At 43.3% G+C, this 18407-nt stretch overlaps 1 protein-coding gene across 1 annotated transcript in view; it reads left to right on the top strand.

The window, feature by feature from the left end:
* METTL25 (methyltransferase like 25) overlaps nt 1–18407 on the top strand; it is a 1435064-nt gene that overhangs the window by 111393 nt on the left and 1305264 nt on the right. The gene's annotated exons all lie outside the window — the stretch shown is intronic.

Below are 18407 nucleotides of genomic sequence, written 5' to 3'. Positions count from 1 at the left end.
GACCCATTCAGAGTCTGGTATGCCGTGAGACTCCTCTTTCACTATGGAACCTGCAGATGTCTCTACCTTGGAAGGGTCCGGATCCACTGTGCAGGCACCGACTTCTGAGGCAGTTCTTCGCTCAACCGATGTTTGACTCAAACCGACGACTTCTTTTCTAACCAAAACTACTGAGTTTCCTAGGCCCAGAGTACGCACTATGCCTAGAAAACTGATGACCAAAGTGCTGCACCTGCTCCCATGCCACAAAAACAAATGCTTAGAATAGCAGAAGACCTTATTATGCTGATTAGGGGAAGTCAGCCTTCCCCAGCTAAGAGAAAAAGAGACCAGTCTCCTACAGCTTCTACAGACCAGGAGTCCGATGACTCTAAGATTTCTGATTAAAGACATGCCCCTATCTGCTTATGAGGATTCAGATGCAGAGGAATCTATTCCCTCTGCCTCCCCTCCAGAGGATTTTTCTTTTGGTGAAACCTTGCATACCTTAAAAGAGCATTTCCACTTGGAATGCCAAGACCATTCTCAGTCCAAAAAGAGACTCAGAAAATTCCTAGAGTTGCCTCAGCACAGATCTTTAGCGGGTTCCTATTACAAGACCGAAGACGCATTCTTTCGAATGCGTCTTGGTCGAACTGAAAAGACTGAAAAGGCAGAATATTGAAGCGGCATTTAAGCGAATTCTTTCCCTGGGAAAGAATTTGCTTGGTTTCTTCGTTACTTCGCCATTTTCGGCACTGTAGTGCAATCTCAGAGTTGGTATATTTTAGTAGGGGGGTTGTGGGGGGCACAGCCCCCCACTTAATGCAATCTTTAAAGTGTTTTCTTTTTTTTTTCCCTTGGAAAAAAATCACTTTTCTGACAGTTCGACATTGTAAGCTTTCGCTTACATAGGGACAGTGAATCACTGTTCGCTTTTTTAAGCATTCAGTGATGTAATATAGACCCACCTTTAGCAATATCCCCTGTCCTGGATGTTGATGATGTTTTTATGGAATCCAGTCTTACCCTGACTCTTTACCTCCTGCCCCTAGGAAACCAGACTGGTACTACAGAGTACCTGACACTCACACATTTCTTTTCAAGAATCCTACTGCTGACCAGAAATCATTTCCCAGGGGCCTAAAGGTATCCAGGCTACTACAGCCAAGAATCCCACCCCTTCGGACAGGGATTCCAGAGCTTTGGACAGATGGGGTAAGAAGGTATATACCTCTGCAACTCTTGCTATTAGAGCATTGAATTGTCAGTTTCACATGCTGAAGTACCAGCAGCATATTATGGAACTTATTAAACAAAAAGTGGCAACCTTTACAGACTGTGTAGAAAATAAAGAATTGCAGGAGCTTATGCACTCTGGAAGCCAAGTCAGTAAGCATACTTTGCAGTGTGGCTTTGACACCCTAGAAGCATCTTGCTGGGCAGCAGTCACTGGATCTGTACTGAGAACACATGCTTGGCTCAAGGAGCAGACCTTGCCAAACAATGTCAAATCAAAGTTACTAAACGCTCCCTTGAACAAGGACAGTTTGCTTGGCACCAAAGCAGAAGAGGTTCTTAAAAAGATGGAAGAAAAAGCTAAGTCTATGCAGACTGTTAAAGAATTCTTACAAGTGCAACCCCCTAGATTCAGTAGGCATTACCCTTCCAAACACTGGTCCTTTCCAGCCCCCTCCAGGCCTTCTCAAACCAGACCCAGCTGAAACAGACCACCCAGACTACAGTCTCGGGATAGGCAGAGATCTCTGCAATGGAGGGCCCCACCCCTAAAACAGGGAGTGGTAAGCCACCTCCTTAAGGAAAAAACTCACAATGGCTTCGTTACTCCACTCCCCAGCCCTGCCCAATTGCTTGTGCCCCTAGGAGGAAAACTTGCCCTTCATGCAAAAAATTGGATGTCCATCACACAGGACCGGTGGGTCCTCAACATTGTATCCCAGGAGTACAAATTTTATTTCCATTCACTGCCAACCACAAGTAGGTTTCCAGACCTTCCTCCAAACCAGTGGGCAGAGGCTTAAAGCCAAGGAGCTTCCCTGCTCAATATCAGAGCTATTCACCTGGTTCCAGTAAAACAGAGGGTTCAAGGATTCTACTCCAGACTCTTCCTGGTACCCAAGAAAGAGGGCTCTTGGCACCCAATCCTGGATTTTTCAATTCTCAACACCTTCCTGGTGGTACCAAAATTCAAAATGCTTACCCTGCAACAGTTTCTTCCTATTCTAGCCAAGGATGCCTGGTTAGTCACCCTAGACTTAAAAGAAGCCCATCTGCAAATCCCCTTAAGGAAGTCATACAGAAAGAATCTACGTTTCAGTGCAGGATCTATACATTATCAGTTATCTGCACTTCCCTTTGGCTTATCTACAGTGCCCAGAGTTTTCACAAAATGCCTGGCTCCAGCCATTGCATACTGCAGGTAGAGAAATATCCAAATTTTCTCGTATTTGGATGACTGCCTGATTCAGACAGACAGTCAGGAATTGCTGTTGCAGCACCTGACATATGTGAAACACCTTCTCACTTCCTTAGGGTACACTATCAGCGAAAAGAAATCAAAACTGGTACCCAGTCAAACGACTGTATTCCTGGGATCAAGCTTGGACACAACATCCCAGATGGCATTCCTCACGTCAGAAAAACAAGTCTATCTGACAGCCTACTTCAAACAAGTGGCCACCAGAACCCAGCTATCCGCAAGAAAAATACTGCAGGCCCTAGGGTTCATGGCTTCATGTATACTGCTAATTCCATATGCAAGACTGCATATGAGGAAACTTCAGTGGTACTTAAAACGTCTTTGGTGCTAACATTCTCAGGACCTGGAAACGGCCATTCCTATCCTACCCTGTCTAAGGACAAAGTTCCTTTGGTGCAGCATGCTACCACAACAAGGGACTGCCCTTTTCTCAACCCCACGCAACCCATGCATCAGACTATGCCTGGGGAGCACATATGGACGGCAAATGCATTCAGACACGGCATTGGACATGCAAGTCCTTCTGCAAGCTCAATTCCTGCCAGGCAAACAAAACTCACTGGCAGACGACTTAAGCAGAAATCTCCTAGACCCACACGAGTGGCAATTGGAGCCCAGCACCTTCAACCTTCTGATTCAGAAATGGGGGACCCCAGAGGTGGATCTGTTTGCCTCTCCCTACAACCACCAGCTCAGCAAATTCTGCACCAGGAATCCTCACAGCAGGGCCTGGAAAGTGGATTCCCTATCTTTTCAGTGGGTAAATCTCTCAATCTATGCCTTTCCCCCTCTGCCCCTTCTCTCATGAGTATTACTCAACATAAGACAGGACAGACCAAAGACCATTCTGATTGCCCTGAACTTGCCATGCCAGAACTGGTACCCACTTTTGTGCAGCCTGTCACCGGTGCCACCCTGGCACCTACACCAGAACTCAACCCTGCTCTCTCAGCAGGAGGGACAGATTTTGCATCCACAACTGCAAACCCTAAATCTTGCAGCTGCTTATTCCTTGAATTCTCCCCCACAACCCTAAGCAAGCAGGTGCTTGACGTCCTTCTTGAAGCCAGAAGACCCAATACAGGAAAATCCTATGCTGATAAGTGGAAAAGGTTCTGCTCCTGGATTCTATCTAAAGGAGAGGACACAACTCTGCCCTCCCTGTCTCTAATCCTGGATTGTTTAGCAGATCTACTCCACAAAGGCCTGTCCTTCTCCTCCATTAAGATACATGCCTCAGCCATTTTGGCTCATTACAACACTGAGCCACCTCTCTTCTTGCACCCTCTTATCAAACAGTTTCTGAGAAGGGCAAACAACTTAAGACCACAAGGAGAGCACCCACCCCTGCTTGGAACCTTAACTTTGCACTGGAAAAGCTCACGCTTCCCCCTTTGAACTTGCTGCATCAGCAGACTTAAAATTACTCTCTTGGAAAACAGCCTTGCTTCTTGACATCACTTCATCTAGAAGAGTGTCTGAGCTACAAGCACTTATGGCTGTGGAACCCTTCATTATTTTCCATGCTGACAGAGTTTCCCTCAGGACTAACCCTTCCTTCATGCCTAAAGTGGTGCCCAGTATGGCTCTCAACCAATCCATCCATTTGCCAGCTTTCTTCCCTAATCCTCAAAATAAAGGGGAAAGTATCCTACACTCATTGGACGTGCACAGACAGCTCAGATTCTACCTTGATAGGACTAAGCCCTTCAGAAAATCTTACCAGTTACTAGTCAGATTTGCAACAGGGGTAGAGGGCAAGGCCATTTCAAAACAAACGATTTCCAAATGGATAGCACACTGCATCCATTTCTGCTACAAGCACCATGGGAAACCAAACCCTCAGGGGGTCAGAACACATGCCACTAGAGCAACATCTACCTCTACAGCATTTCTCAGGGGAGTCCCTACCAGGGACATCCTGGAAGCTGCTACCTGGAGTTCAGTACACACCTTCACCAAGCATTACCACCTGCCTATCTTTTCCACATCTAGGGCAAGTTTTGCAACAGCAGTCCTGCAAGGCATACTAGCCAGCCCTAACTCTTCTTGACTACCTCCACCCTCCTTCATCTTTGGGAATCCACCCAAATGTGATGACTGCAACAGTGAAACACGAAGAACATAGTACAGTTGTGTACACTTACCATAAATGTAGATATTCGAGTGTATTCACTGTTGCAGTCCTGGTTTCCCTCCCTCCAGCCCCCTGGTTTTTCCCTCTCTGTCTCCTCTCTATGGTGATTACTCACCTCTTTCAGGGGTATTGGTATTCACTTTCTACTGGTGGTGTTTTCCCCACCATAACTTAGCTCCCTTTTTTTGGGGGGGGCTCCTGACATTAGGGGCAAGAAAAACTGATGGTAATGGCGTCAGCTACCTGTTTTTATACCCCTGATGACCTGGCGTCAGTCCTGGAGTGACAGCATCTGATGCAGAAATAGTCTCTGGTATTCTGACTGACTGAGGGCTACCTGCAGGCAGATACCCCAAGTGTGATGACTGCAACAGTGAATACACTCTAACATCTACATTTATGGTAAGTATAGACAACTGTACTTTTTTCATTGTGCTTCCTACTTGCCTACTCACATTTGGCTTGCAGATGTGTTAAATCAAATATATGTGCCAGCTCAGACTTATGAAGAGATAAAATCCTAGCCATAGTATAGATAGAAATTATTCAGTTAGAGGCCTGACTGCAGGAGTTGATTGAGGGTGAGTGAAGTTTTTTTTTCTTTTTCTTGTAGGCTTTTCCACTGTGCCTGTCCACCATCAAGCCTCCTCTCATAAGCTTATATTTCCTAGGAGAAGGCGGGAGCTGGGCAAGGGAGACTATCGTGCAAGCAACCATGGCAGTGGTTTGTCCCCTTGATGGGATGCCAGTAATGAGGTCAAATTTGTTGTGGTGGCTGTTGAGAGTTCCCATGTCACTGTGAAGTCATCCTGTGCCCTTTCTCTTTGTATGCATTCTCCAACATACATGCATATCTGTGAAGGCTGCTGTTATCCTCTTTGGACCACCAAGTCCACATTTCCTCTTCTTATGGCACGTAATGTTTTATATGGGAGTTGCTGGCCCACTCAGACCACAATCCCCCCTGCATGATCAAGGAAGCATAAGCCACTCCACCTCCTTCCCCCAACATGGTTCTTCCAGGGCCTGAGACACTAAGTGAACTTTCTTCATCTTGATTCATAATCAGGGCTTTATCTCCTTATATATTCCACTCAGTCAGGCTTGGAGAAGGGGTGAGAAATAGTAGCCGATGTCATCTACACAGTGCTGCACAAGGGCATTGATGTGGTCTGCCACAATTAGAAACTGCTTTGCCTAACCATGGTCAGAGTATGACAACCACATCTAAGGACTAGACATGAACTCTGAACTTCCAAACATTGTAGCAAGAAGTTTCATAAGCAGGAAACACACGCATGTGTTACGGAGCCGGCACAATAGTCTTCTTTCACCATCATGCACATTAAACACAAGAGGCAACAAGAAACAGGATTAAGCAGAGAGACCCTGATGGGTGCATGTATGACAACCATAATTAAAATGAAGCTTACGGTCAGTAGGCAGTTCAGAGAAAATGATTTGTATGAATTTATCTACTGCATCTTGTGACTGGGTTGGATACATCAAGATGATGTAGTTTATTGGTTTAAGTTGAAGTGAAGGCTCAGATTATCTTTTGTTAGATTTTCCTTGACTTTCAGGTTCTTTTCCAACTTTTTGTTTTGTTAACGTTTCCTCCTGTATGCTGTTATCTTTTATGGTCATATATGATAATTTGATCCCATTGGAAATGGACTTGTATCTGCAGTAGGATGGGGGGGTTTTAACCAAATTATTTTGACAGAAGCTGCTGCTTCAGTAGGGGTTCCTCTAAAACGGCATTCCTACACACTGTAAAGTTTCAGGAGCTTTGACAGAAAGATGAACTTTCTGTCTTAATTTCTTGGCAAAAAAATTTGTATTTTACAGCTGTGAGAATGTTCATACTGTGTTCCACTGTGGATTTCTCCTGTAGGAATCATCTGTAATTTTTTTTCTTATTCTAAGTTTCCCATCTCCTGAGATTCTGTTTGAGGGATTGCCCGGGGTCTTTGCCTTCTAGAGGTAGGTCTGCATTGTCTTTATTCTTTTATGACTCCCAGGAGAAAGGATCATCCCTCAGTAGAGGGGCTTTGATTCTGCAATGTCTGTCAGTCATTGTGGAGGACCTGAGAACTGGCTTCCATTCATGTATCCTAGAATGTTTGCACCACTTTCCCCTTCAACTGATATGCTTGGCCCTCTGCCAATGTAGCATAAAGGTGAGAGTGGCTCTTGGAGTTATCTTGTTATGCATCAAGAGTACTAGGGGCCAAGTCTTCTTCTTCTTTTAGGACTCTCTCTCACCTCATTTGGATTGGTCGGCCCTAGAAGAGCAAGTCACAGGGTGACACAATGCTAGGTTCTTTAGCCCAGATGTAAGAAATCATAAGGTTATTTTATTTCTGGTGGATTGTAGGTATGGGAGCAAAGCTTCATCTATGTGGACATCCAGTAGATGTGAACATCTTGCCATGCATGGGCCTGTTCTCTTCCCATGCCATCTTCTTGTGCATGCTACACATTGGCCTTGTCTGGACAACTCCTTGTGCATGCCAGTTACTCACTTGTATTTTTCTGACTTGTGTTGCTGAGTTGGTAGGCTCAGGGCATCCTTCTTGGTTGGCTTTCTAGACGATTAACCGTTAAGTGCCTCCTTTTCTAAAGTGAATGAATATTTGTAAACCTCAACTTCTTCCTGCCCTTTATGTGATGAAACCTCCTTCTGAAGAGGTTATATTGGCACTCAGATTCTTGTTTGCATCTAGGTTGGTTGGACATGAGGGTGACATCACAATTCTGTGCAGTTTGTTCTTCACCTAAAGGCATCTTCAATGTACTGCTGCTGTTGTCCTAGGAGGGATGATTCCCTGCATCATCTTCTGGCAGAAAGACAATAAGACTTTATCCCTCATCCTAAGACTGATTTCTGTGTGGCCTGTATGGATACTTAGCATTCCCCAAGCCCATGGTTAGCTTCTTCCCAGCTGGCAGACTGGGAGGCATAGCGGAACTGGCAAGAAGATGCCCTTGTCTGCCACATTGGAGCCCATAAATTACCTTTTGCCTGTTAAGATTCTGTTGTCGCCTCACAGTAAGAAGCTGTCCGGTTCGACTCTCAGCTAGAGCGTCTTCTGCGAGGAGACATGCGTGAATGGGCGTTCCTTCATTGAAGATTGTGTGTCAGGGCTGGCAACTTGATACGTAAAAATCAACTGCCAATCATTAGCAGACCGGAGTTCCGCTGTGGCGACCCCTAACCGGAAAAAGCCAAAAGACACAACAACAACAACATCTCTCCTCTCTGGGACCTTCCTGTTATCTGGAATAAGGAAAGAGTTCACCTTCACACTGCAGACCACCATGATGGAGAATGCAACTTTACAAGTTATTTATTGTCCTTGTTAGATGTCCTCGCTAGGACTGCTGACACAGGCCTGTGTCTACATTGGGTAGTGTGGCTGTTTTTATCTCCCAAGGTGAAGAACTGGACAAACTTTTGCTATTTTTATTTTTGGCAGAAGTCAATTGTTTGGATTACTTGGTGATTCTCTTCCTTGTCAGGAGGTTTTCTTCTCTGCTGACTGACTTTTTGCTCTGTCTTGAAGAAAGCAGAAGTTCATTAAGTGTCCTAGACATGGACTCACATTTGTCCTGATCCGTCCTGATGTTCTCTGGTGCTTGACTAGCAGGCATTTCTTTAGTGCTTCTGTCCATTCCCTATCCTGATTTCTGGCCTGTTTGGTATTTTGGGAGAGTGGAGGACAAACTTCTGAAACTCTTTTGGGCCAACAATCTGTCACTTGCTTTCCAGTAAGATGACTGCCTCTTTGGTTGCCATTACCTTCCTGACGTTCTTTTTGTGTTCTACTTTATCTGGAGAAAAGGTTGGAAGGAAGACTAAACTTCCTTGCTTGGGCAGGGGGGCTGTGATACTTGGTCAAAGAAGAACATAGTTGCTTCCTTTCTTTAATCTTGGAACTGCTGCTTATTTTCCTTTAGCCTATGCGGGACCCCTTTCATTGTTGGGGAGAGATCCCTAGGGGCACCCACCTTCCCTGTTTGTGGAGGGTAGAGCTCTATTCCCTTTAAGGCTGTGGATGGTCAAGCTGTTCACTTTCTGTTGTGGGGAGAGACCTTTCAGAGACTTAGAGTTCTGTACATGTTCATCTCTGGTGTAGTGCGATTAGGATGGAGTTTCTCTCTGTCCTGATCCAGTGGTGCTTCAGCAAAGTTTTTCTGATATGGATTCCCAAAGGGAGGTTACTTAGTAGTACACCTTAGTTCCACGAGCCTCCTACTTTTATGGAGGCTTTCTGTGGAACTCTTCCAGGAGCACTGCATTGAGGATCTTCACTTTTAATCATTGGCCCTTGCTCCATACTAGCTTTCCCCTACTTAGGGGTTTAACCTTGGTTCTGAATTTAGGACTGCTTGTGGTCTATGAGCCTAGACAGTTTGTACTTTTCAATTGCTCACCTTTCTATGGGGTCCATGATTGCCTGCATTGCTTTAAGGTGGCCTCCCCTTTTGGAACCTTTGTTCACAGTGTGAATTTTCCCAGGCTTAGGAGCATTTGTTAGACTTGGGATGTTTGGTTTCTTCTGTGACTGCTAGTTCTGATCCTTTTTGAAGGGGCTGGTACTGTGATATGGTGCTGGAGTTCCTCTTAATGTTGAAGGCTGTCTTCCTGGCTAATTAGACTTTATGTGTTTACTTTTTTTCAGTCCTTTGTGGTAATTTAGCCATCTGCTGTCTACAAGTAGCTGTACTTTTATCTCCTGATTTGACTGACAGACTTACCACTGGTCCATGGTTGTCAGCCAGCAGGTACAGTAATTGTCATTTGGGGAAGGTGGAGAAGCGGTTGAGTCTTTATGATATAGTGCCACTCATGCCACCACAGGGGCCTTTTCCTCGTATTCCTTAATTATCCCAGAGAAGACAAGTATGCAGTGGTGCATTAGGCATGCACATTTATGAGATTCATGAAAAAAAAAATTCTTGCCCCCTTATTACAGATGCATGACCATACCACTCATGGTCTTCAACAGATAGTCAATCATCTGTAACCAATTCCTGTTTCCCTCTAAAGAAACAGGGTGCGCTGTTCATTTTTATTGTTATATCATTCATGGATCATGTTCCCTAGCTTGGTAAATGGTTGTTTTGCCTGGCTTTGTGGTGGAAAGAGGAGGCAGTTCTGTGTTTTTGCACTTCTCTTAGCTGGGCACTTCCACCCTGCTCCACTAGGGAGGGCCTTCTTGCTTTTCTTTTTTCTTATTTTAAAAGGGTCCCATTTATTGTACAAGTCCTTTTTCCTAGTTCTTTGCTGGCTGCGAACTTAGTAAGGATGGAAGTGTGGGCATCTCTCCTGAGGCTGCTGTTATCTTCTGGGATGGGGTTACTCCCTTAACATTATCTGGTTTGGATCAAATGATTTGATATTCATATCCTGGCATGCTGAGATTTGTAATGGAGGTAGTATTTGGCAGTTTCCTTAACCCCATCTTGGTGTTCAAAACTGGATTCTCTGTTCCACTGTGCTTCCTACCTACTGTCTCAGAGATTATTCTAGTGAGCTTCACCTGTAGTAGCGACCTCCAGTACTTATTAGACTTGCCCTTCAGGGTTTGGTTGCTCTGATGTTCTTCGTGTTTCACTGTTGCAGTCATTACATTTGGGTTATCTGCTTGCTATAGTAGCCCTCAGTCGGCCTGATTAACAAAGTCTTGGGTACTGCATCGGGTGCTGTCCCTTCTGCCATGACGTCAGGTCATCAGGGGTATAAAGCATGCAGCCAATTCCATTACATCAGTCTTTCTTGCTGTGTGGTGCCCGAAGCAGAAGCAGTTTGCAAGTGCCGGTCGTCCGACTCCTGAAATTTACATTTTCGAGTTTCAGAACCGAAGTCTTCAACTAAAGCTAAGTACCCCATTGGGGAAACTTTTTCTTGCTCCTTCCGATGTCAGTAAAAGTTAATAATTGCATTACTTGTGGAAAGCAAATACCTCACAATGATTTTCATTTGTACTGTATTCCTTGCCTAGGCCCTCGGCGTACCTTGCTGTCGGTTTTGTGCTTTATTTAATTAGCGCACTATCTCTCTTCGGTATATTTTTGTCTCTAAATATTTCATTTCTCTGTTTAATTGTCCAGAAATGTCGTTGGTTAACCATTTGACTACCGGGATTCTGAAAAAATGCAAAGATAAAGACAGAGACAGGCCACCGAGGTCCAAAGCTGCCGACGACGCTTCTTCTAAGCCAGTTGCCAGTTCGCTGGTACTCAGTGAGGCGCTTTTGCAGCCCCTGATACCCATTACTTCTGACGCACAGGCCTCTACTGAGACCCATTCGGAGTCCAGTATGCCGCAAGATGCTTCAACTGTGGAACCTGTGGATGTCTTTACCTTGGATGGGTCCGGAGCCGCTGTGCAGGCACCGGCTCCTGAGGGTTTATTCAGGCCTATGGACTTGCATATTAAACCGACATTTCCTTCTTCATTTAAGTCAAAATCTCGAACCATGCCTAAGAAATTGACACCCAGGCCGCATGCTCAGGCCTCTATGCCAAAAAAACAAATGATAAGAATGGCTGAAGATCTTATACCTCTAATCAGGGGAAGCCAATCCTCCCTTCTAAGAGACCTAGGACTGAAGTTGTTTATGAATCTTCTGACCAGGATTCTGATTTTTCTGATTCTTCTGATGATTTGGATTTGCCCTTATCTACTTACGAGGATTCTGATGCAGGGGACTGTATTCCCTCTGCTTCCCCTCCAGAGGATTTTTCTTTTGGTGAGACCTTACATACTTTAAGGGAGCATTTCCACTGGAAAAGCCAGGATTTTTCTGATTCAAAAAAAGAGGCTTAGGGATTTCTTACTCCTGCCTCAGCATAGCCCTTTAGCTATACCTCCTGTACTAGACATTGTTGATGATGCCTTTTCAGCATCTAGTTTGGCCCCTGATTCTTTGCCTCCTGCTACCAGAAAACCTGACCAATATTACAGGGTTCCTGATTCACACAAGTTCCTTTTTAAAAATCCTATTGCGGATCCAGAGACTATTTCATAGGGACCCAAGGGCATTAAGGCTTCTACTGCTAAAAATCCTACCCCCTCTGATAGAGACTGCAGGGCGCTGGATAGATGGGTTAAGAAGGTTTACACTTCTGCAACCTTGGCCATTAGGGCTTTAAACTGCCAATTTCATATGTTAAAGTATCAACAACATGTTATTGGATTGCTTAAACAGAAAATGATGTTGATTCCTGACTGTGCTGAAAATAAAGAATTACAGGATTTAATGCATTCTGTTGAACAGGTTGGAAAACATACTTTGCAATGTGGATTTGATTCATTAGAGGCCTCTTGCAGGGCTGCTGTTACTGGTTTTGTGCTAAGAAGGCATGCTTGGCTTAAGGAGCAATCTTTGCCTGATCATGTTAAAGCTAAATTGTTGGATGCTCCTTTAAATCATGACCGCCTGCTTGGCAACAAGGCTGAGGAAGTTCTTAAATAGATGGAAGATAAAGCTAAATCTATGCAAACTGTTAAAAGATTTTTTACAGGTTCAGCCTCCTAGATTTAGTAGGCACTGGCCCTCTAAAAATTGGTCCTTTCCAGCCCCTTCCAGGTCTTCTCAAGCCAAACCCACACACAGCAGAAACCCCAGGTTTCAGCCCCAAGGGACACACAAGACTAAGCAGTGGGGGATTTCTGCACCAAAATCTGGAAGTAGTAAGACTCTCCCTTATGGAAAACTGTCTCAATGACTTCCTTTTAAAACTTCCAAGCACTTCCTGACTGAATGCTCCTTTAGGCCGAAAGATTGGTCTGCAGGCCAAAAACTGGGAACTCATTACCCAGGACAAATGGGTTTTAAATATAGTGTGCCAACGATACAGATTTCACTTCCATACGTTACCAACACCAAGCGGGTGGCCAATTCTACCCCCAAATCAGTGGGCAGAGGCCCAAAATCAATACTCTCTGTTTTAAACATGGGGGCTATTCAGTTGGTACCAGAAGAAGAAAGAGGACAAGGTTTCTATTCGAGACTTTTCCTGGTACCCAGAAAAGGCAATACATGACATCCTATCTTGGGCCTTTCTACTCTAAACACCTTTCTGGTGATTCCAACATTCAAGATGCCGACTCTTCACCAGCTGCTTCCTATGCTAGGCAAAGATGCATGGTTGGCAACACTAGACTTAAAAGAAGCATACCTGCACATCCCTGTCAGGGAGTCTTGCAGGAAATACCAACGCTTCAAAGCAGCTACATGCACTATCAGTTCTCTACCCTGCCCTTTGGCTTATCTGCTGCACTCAGGGTATTCACAAAGTGCCTAGCTCCAGTCAGTGCATTTTGCAGGCAAAGAAATATTCAAATATACCCATACCTGGATGATTGTCTAATTTAGGCAAAAAGCCAGGACATGGTTTTGAATCATATGGCCTTTGTTCAAAGGGTACTGACTTGTCTGGGATTCACCATAAACAAAAATAAATCACAGCTGGTACCCTGTCAACAAATTATATTCCTGGGAGCAAGCTTGAATACAACTTCCCAGATGGCTTTCCTGACACCAGAGAAACAGATTCATTTGACAAGCTACTTCAAACAAGTGGCCACAAAAACCCAGCTATCTCCAAGGCAAACACTACAAGCCTTGGGGTTCATGGGCGCCTGCATTCTTCTAATTCCATATGCAAGGCTGCATATGAGGAAACTACAATGGTATCTCAAAAGCCTATGGTGTCAACATTCACAGGATCTAGAAGCAAGGATTCCTATCATACCTTGCATACGCCTAGAGTTCCTTTGGTGGGCAGAGGCCTGCCACCAAAACAGGGGTCTACCATTCACATTACCCCTTGCTGCTCAAATCTTAACAACAGATGCATCAGACTATGCATGGGGGGCTCACGTGGCAGGGAAGTGCATTCAGGGCAAATGGAACCCAAGTCAAATGCACTTGCACATAAATCAAAAGGAAATGTTAGCTGTACCGAATGCTCTGACAGCCTTGAAGGACCACATTCTTCCAGGACAGCTAATGGTAAAGACAGACAACACCACTGTCGTGTGGTACATAAACAAGCAGGGGGGTACACATTATTACCCCCTCTGCAGACTAGCCATGGCATTGTGGAACACAGCTTTGAGCTACCAAGTGAATCTACAAGCTCAATTCCTGCCAGGAAAACTAAATACACTGGCAGACGGACTAAGCAGAAATCTCATGGACCTACATGAGTGGAAACTGGAACCAAGGATTTTCAACATGTTGACAAGCAAATGGGGGAGCCCAGATATAGACCTGTTTGCCTCCCCCCAGAACCATCAACTGGACAAATTTTGCACAAGGATTCCCCACAAACTAGCTTGGAAAGTGGATGCTCTATCCTTCAGCTGGAAAAACCTATCAGTTTATGCCTTTCCTCCTCTGCCTCTGCTCTCCAAGGTACTACTAAAGATCAAACAGGACAAGCCAAAGGCGATTTTAATTGCACCAGACTGGCCTCGCCAACACTGGTACCCACTCTTGCGCAGTGTGTCACGCTTGGCTCCATGGCACCTGCTTCAGACTCCTTCCCTGTTGTCTCAGCAGGAGAACCAGATTCTGCACCCTCAGCTGCAAACCCTGGACCTAGCAGCCTGGCTAATTACCTAATCTCTATTTTACCATCCCTCAGTAAATCAGTGATGGATATCAATTTAGAGGCAAGGAGGCCTAGTACTAGAAAATCTTATGCTGCAAAATGGAAAAGATTTTGTGCCTGGAATCAGTTTCATGGAATGAGCGCAGCAGTGCCCAATTTACCTCAGATTCTATGATATTTGACTGAGATGCTTCATAAGGGCTTGTCCTTTTCCCCCATCAAAATTCATGCCTCAGCCATTTCAGCTCATTATAGCAGAGAGCCTCCCCTCTTCCCTCACCCACTGCTCAAGCAGTTCCTCAGAGGGGCCAAAAATTTAAGGCCACCCAGGAGAGCTCCAACCCCAGCCTGGGATCTTAACTTTGTCTTGGAGAAACTCACTCTTCCTCCTTTCGAGCCAGCTGCTACTGCAGATTTAAAATTTCTTTCCTGGAAAACCACTTTTTTTTTAGCAATCACTTCTGCAAGAAGGGTATCTGAATTGTAGACCCTTATGGCAGTGGAACCTTTCATCATCTTTCATGCGGACAGGGTGTCCCTCAGAACCAATCCCTCCTTCATGCCCAAGGTGGTATCCAGTATGGCTCTTAATCAGTCCATTCATTTGCCTACCTTCTTTCCTAACCCACAGAACAAATGAGAACGTTGGTTATGTTTATCCGATCTGTTCTTACTCTTGTAAGTTGACCTATGAAGATCTCATTGAAGAGTTAGGAATACTCTCTCTCCATCCTTCTTTGTGTGAATTTTAGTCCTCTGGCTGCCGATTTTGTTTTAATTGGGCAAGTTATATATCTGTGTATTTTGTGTTGGTATTCTTGATTTGAAGGTCAGTGCTTACTAGGATTAATGGGATGAACTGATAGGTATGCAGGGACAAGTACATTTTTTGTAGTGGGTGCATGATTTCACTGTTTGATTCTCCATCCCCAAACACCAGAACTTACTGACTGAAAAAGAGATAAACTCAGTAAGGCTTTTCAAGGAGAGTCTTCAGCATAGATTACCTGATATGTTAAAAACATAGCTATTTTTCTGCATGTTATTATTTGAGAGAGTGCTGCTTTTGTGCTTGATCTCCACAAAGATGTTATACTAAGACCACTGCATATTCAGAGCTGCTTAAGGAAATGAGCACTGAAGATTATGAAGAATAAGAATCTAAGAATGAAGACAGTACAGCTCATTAAGCTTGATTTGCTTGCTGACATTTTGTTTCTGCTGCTGTCTTTAGCAAAAATACAATTTTCTTTAGAAAGTTCTTTTTGGATTTACAATTCTTATAACATTTCATATTCTTCTTTTTACCATTAGATGGCAGCAGTAGACTTTAAAGATAAGTGCTTGATGGCTATAACAGGCTACATTTCTGAGCTGTTCAAGTATTGGAACAAATTGTATTTAATCAAAGAAACAAGCAAAGTATCGCACAGCAAAGAGCAAACATGGTGCTGTCCAAAATAAAATAAGTAAAATAAATAGAAAGTATATAAGGACAGTCCACGAACCAGGCGGATAACTCAAAAATACAATTACAAAAATGAAAACCATTTAAAGAAGGTAAGCGCTTTCACACAGACCTTCATCAGACCATAAAAGAGACAAAATGGTCACAGTTCATTTATATACAATGCAATAGCCAATCAGCTCACATGGACATAATACATCCATTCATTCATTTAAAGTGAGACCACAAATTAATGAAAAGCTTCAATGTCCATACTATAGCCTTTCATTTAAAACATTTTGGTCCCTAATAGTACAAACCATATAAGTTCAGCATAAAACATATATTAAAATATGTGAAGTAAAGGAACACACAGAAATATATAAAACTACTAATATTACATCAAATTCATAAAAAATGTACATATCAAAGATGGGTATATAGCATGTAAATAATATATATATATATATATATATATATATATATATATATATATATATATATATATATATATATATATATATATATGTGTGTGTGTGTGTATCAATGAGCATATACATATGTATCTGTATCAGTGTGGATATAAATATATATACATTACGATATACACATATTGTACAAGTTTCCTCAACTTCATTGTGGGCTTAATGGAAGCACTCTCATTTAATCCCTTCCCTCTATAGGCTCTAAGCCTTAGTATCCATTTAACTTCCTTATTTTCTGTCATGTTCCTAATGTCACTCTCACTTATAGTAGGCATCACCTCATCTATAACCATAAACTTAAAACTATGGTCGTTACCTAACCCTAATGCTGTATATATGTCAAATACCTAACCCTAATGCTGTATATATGTTTCCTCACTCTATGTTGAAGCAAGCGATCTATCTTGCCAACATAAAAGGACCCACATGTCACACATCTAGCAAGGTAGACCACATGTAATGTCTTACAGTTTGCACTAATCTGAAGCGTAAAACGTTGACCCATATCTGGATGTATGAAAAGTCCTGTAGTATCAAGATAATTACAAAAATTGTAATTACCACAGGGATGTGTACCAGATATACCATCAGTATGTTCACTACTATCCCTTGGGTAACGTAGTAACCTTTTCAGGTTACGTTTGTTCTTAAAACAAGAAGGTGGGGTGTTCCCCCACCAACCTTCTCACATCTGGGTCTGTAGTCAGGACTCGCCAGTTCTTTCTAATATTATCTGTAATGGATCTAGCATCCCTAGTAAAAAACATAGGTACCTTCAAGGTGGTCTGAGGGAGTACTCTCATTGAGTGGTTATCAGTATCAGTCCTAGGTGAATAATAGGGCCTAGCCCTATCCAGTCTAAGATGACTAAGTCCTTGTAGATTCTCTTCTATTTCAAGTTGACAATAACCCCTGGCAGCTAACCTGCCTTTAAGCCCTTAACTCCTGATTGAATGCTTCATCCGATGCGTTCAGCCTTGAAACTCTCATCCCCTGTCCTCTGGCTACATTCTTAAAGATGTAGTGGGGATGCATATTGCTCCTATGTAACAGAGTATTTCTGTAGCAGTATTTTCTATAAACCCCTGTATTAATCAGCACATTACCAAGCTTTTCCACATATACATCTAAATATTCTATCCTGAGCTGGGAAAAGTTCATAGTGAATTTTAGATAATCATATTTCTCATTCATTTCAAGTACCTGCTCCTTGGTTATAGCTGGAGGGGTTATGTTAGAGGGTATTTTTTGGGGGATGGTAGGGAGTAAGAGTGGGGTAAAGTTGGAACTGAATTTGCCCGCTAAAAGGTTCCATATCACCAGGCTTGATGAATGTGACATCATTAACCAGCAGTTCAGCCTTTATGCTGCCCTTTAGGTTTCTGACATAGTTAAAGAGGGCCTTTTGGTTATCTTTCAACTGGGAGGCTATCTTAACCTCAAAGATGGCTTTGCTTGACTTAATTAGCCTTCTTAGTTGCCTATTTAATTTGATGAGAGAGTTTTTATCTTTATGGAAATTACCCCTTCCTGATTTTTGCCATTTTTTTTTTCTTTTCTTGTGTATGCTTTTTAATTTGTGATGCCACCAGGGCTGTTTGTTTCTGGGGCTAATCTTGGGCTTGCTTCTGATACCTTCTGACAATGGCTGCATAAAGTTTCTGAGAGCAATTCAGTATAGGCTGCTGTGTTCTAAGGGTTAGGATGGTCATTGAATTTTTACAAACCATCACTTAATTAAAGGTAATTTGCCTTAGAATAGTTCCTAACTGTTACTACTTTTAATGAGATTGTGGAGTTGATTTTTGATTTTGAAGGAAACTGCTTTATGATTGGACTTTACCAAGGAGGAAAATACATTGTGCAGTGGGTGGCATGCAGTGTTCTTCCATATTTGTGAGCATGAGGTCTAGTATGTTGGAGCCTGTAGTAAGTGTATTCACTGTTTTGTCAGGGTGTTTGTATTTATGAAGTCCAGGAATCCTTGTGCCTGCAGATTTGAGGCTGTGTAGGATTCCCAGTATATAGAGGGGTAATTAGTTTCCCACAAGTAGGGTGTTAAGTTGGATGGTAACTGTCTTCAGTAGGTCCAGGTTTGCCTTGTGAGCTTCTTGGGACATGGAAGCTGACCTATACCTGGCTAGGATATGGAACAGGATTTTGTCTGTGGTGATCTGCATGCGGAGGAACTCCAGCATGTCATCCTGTTTGACCACTCTAGAGGTA

The sequence above is a fragment of the Protopterus annectens genome, chromosome 11.part0 (assembly GCF_019279795.1).
Source record: "Protopterus annectens isolate FY-2018-M chromosome 11.part0, PAN1.0, whole genome shotgun sequence".
Lineage (NCBI taxonomy): Eukaryota > Metazoa > Chordata > Ceratodontiformes > Protopteridae > Protopterus > Protopterus annectens.
Note: the sequence above shows the minus strand (reverse complement) of the source record. Positions and strands in the feature narration are given on the sequence as shown.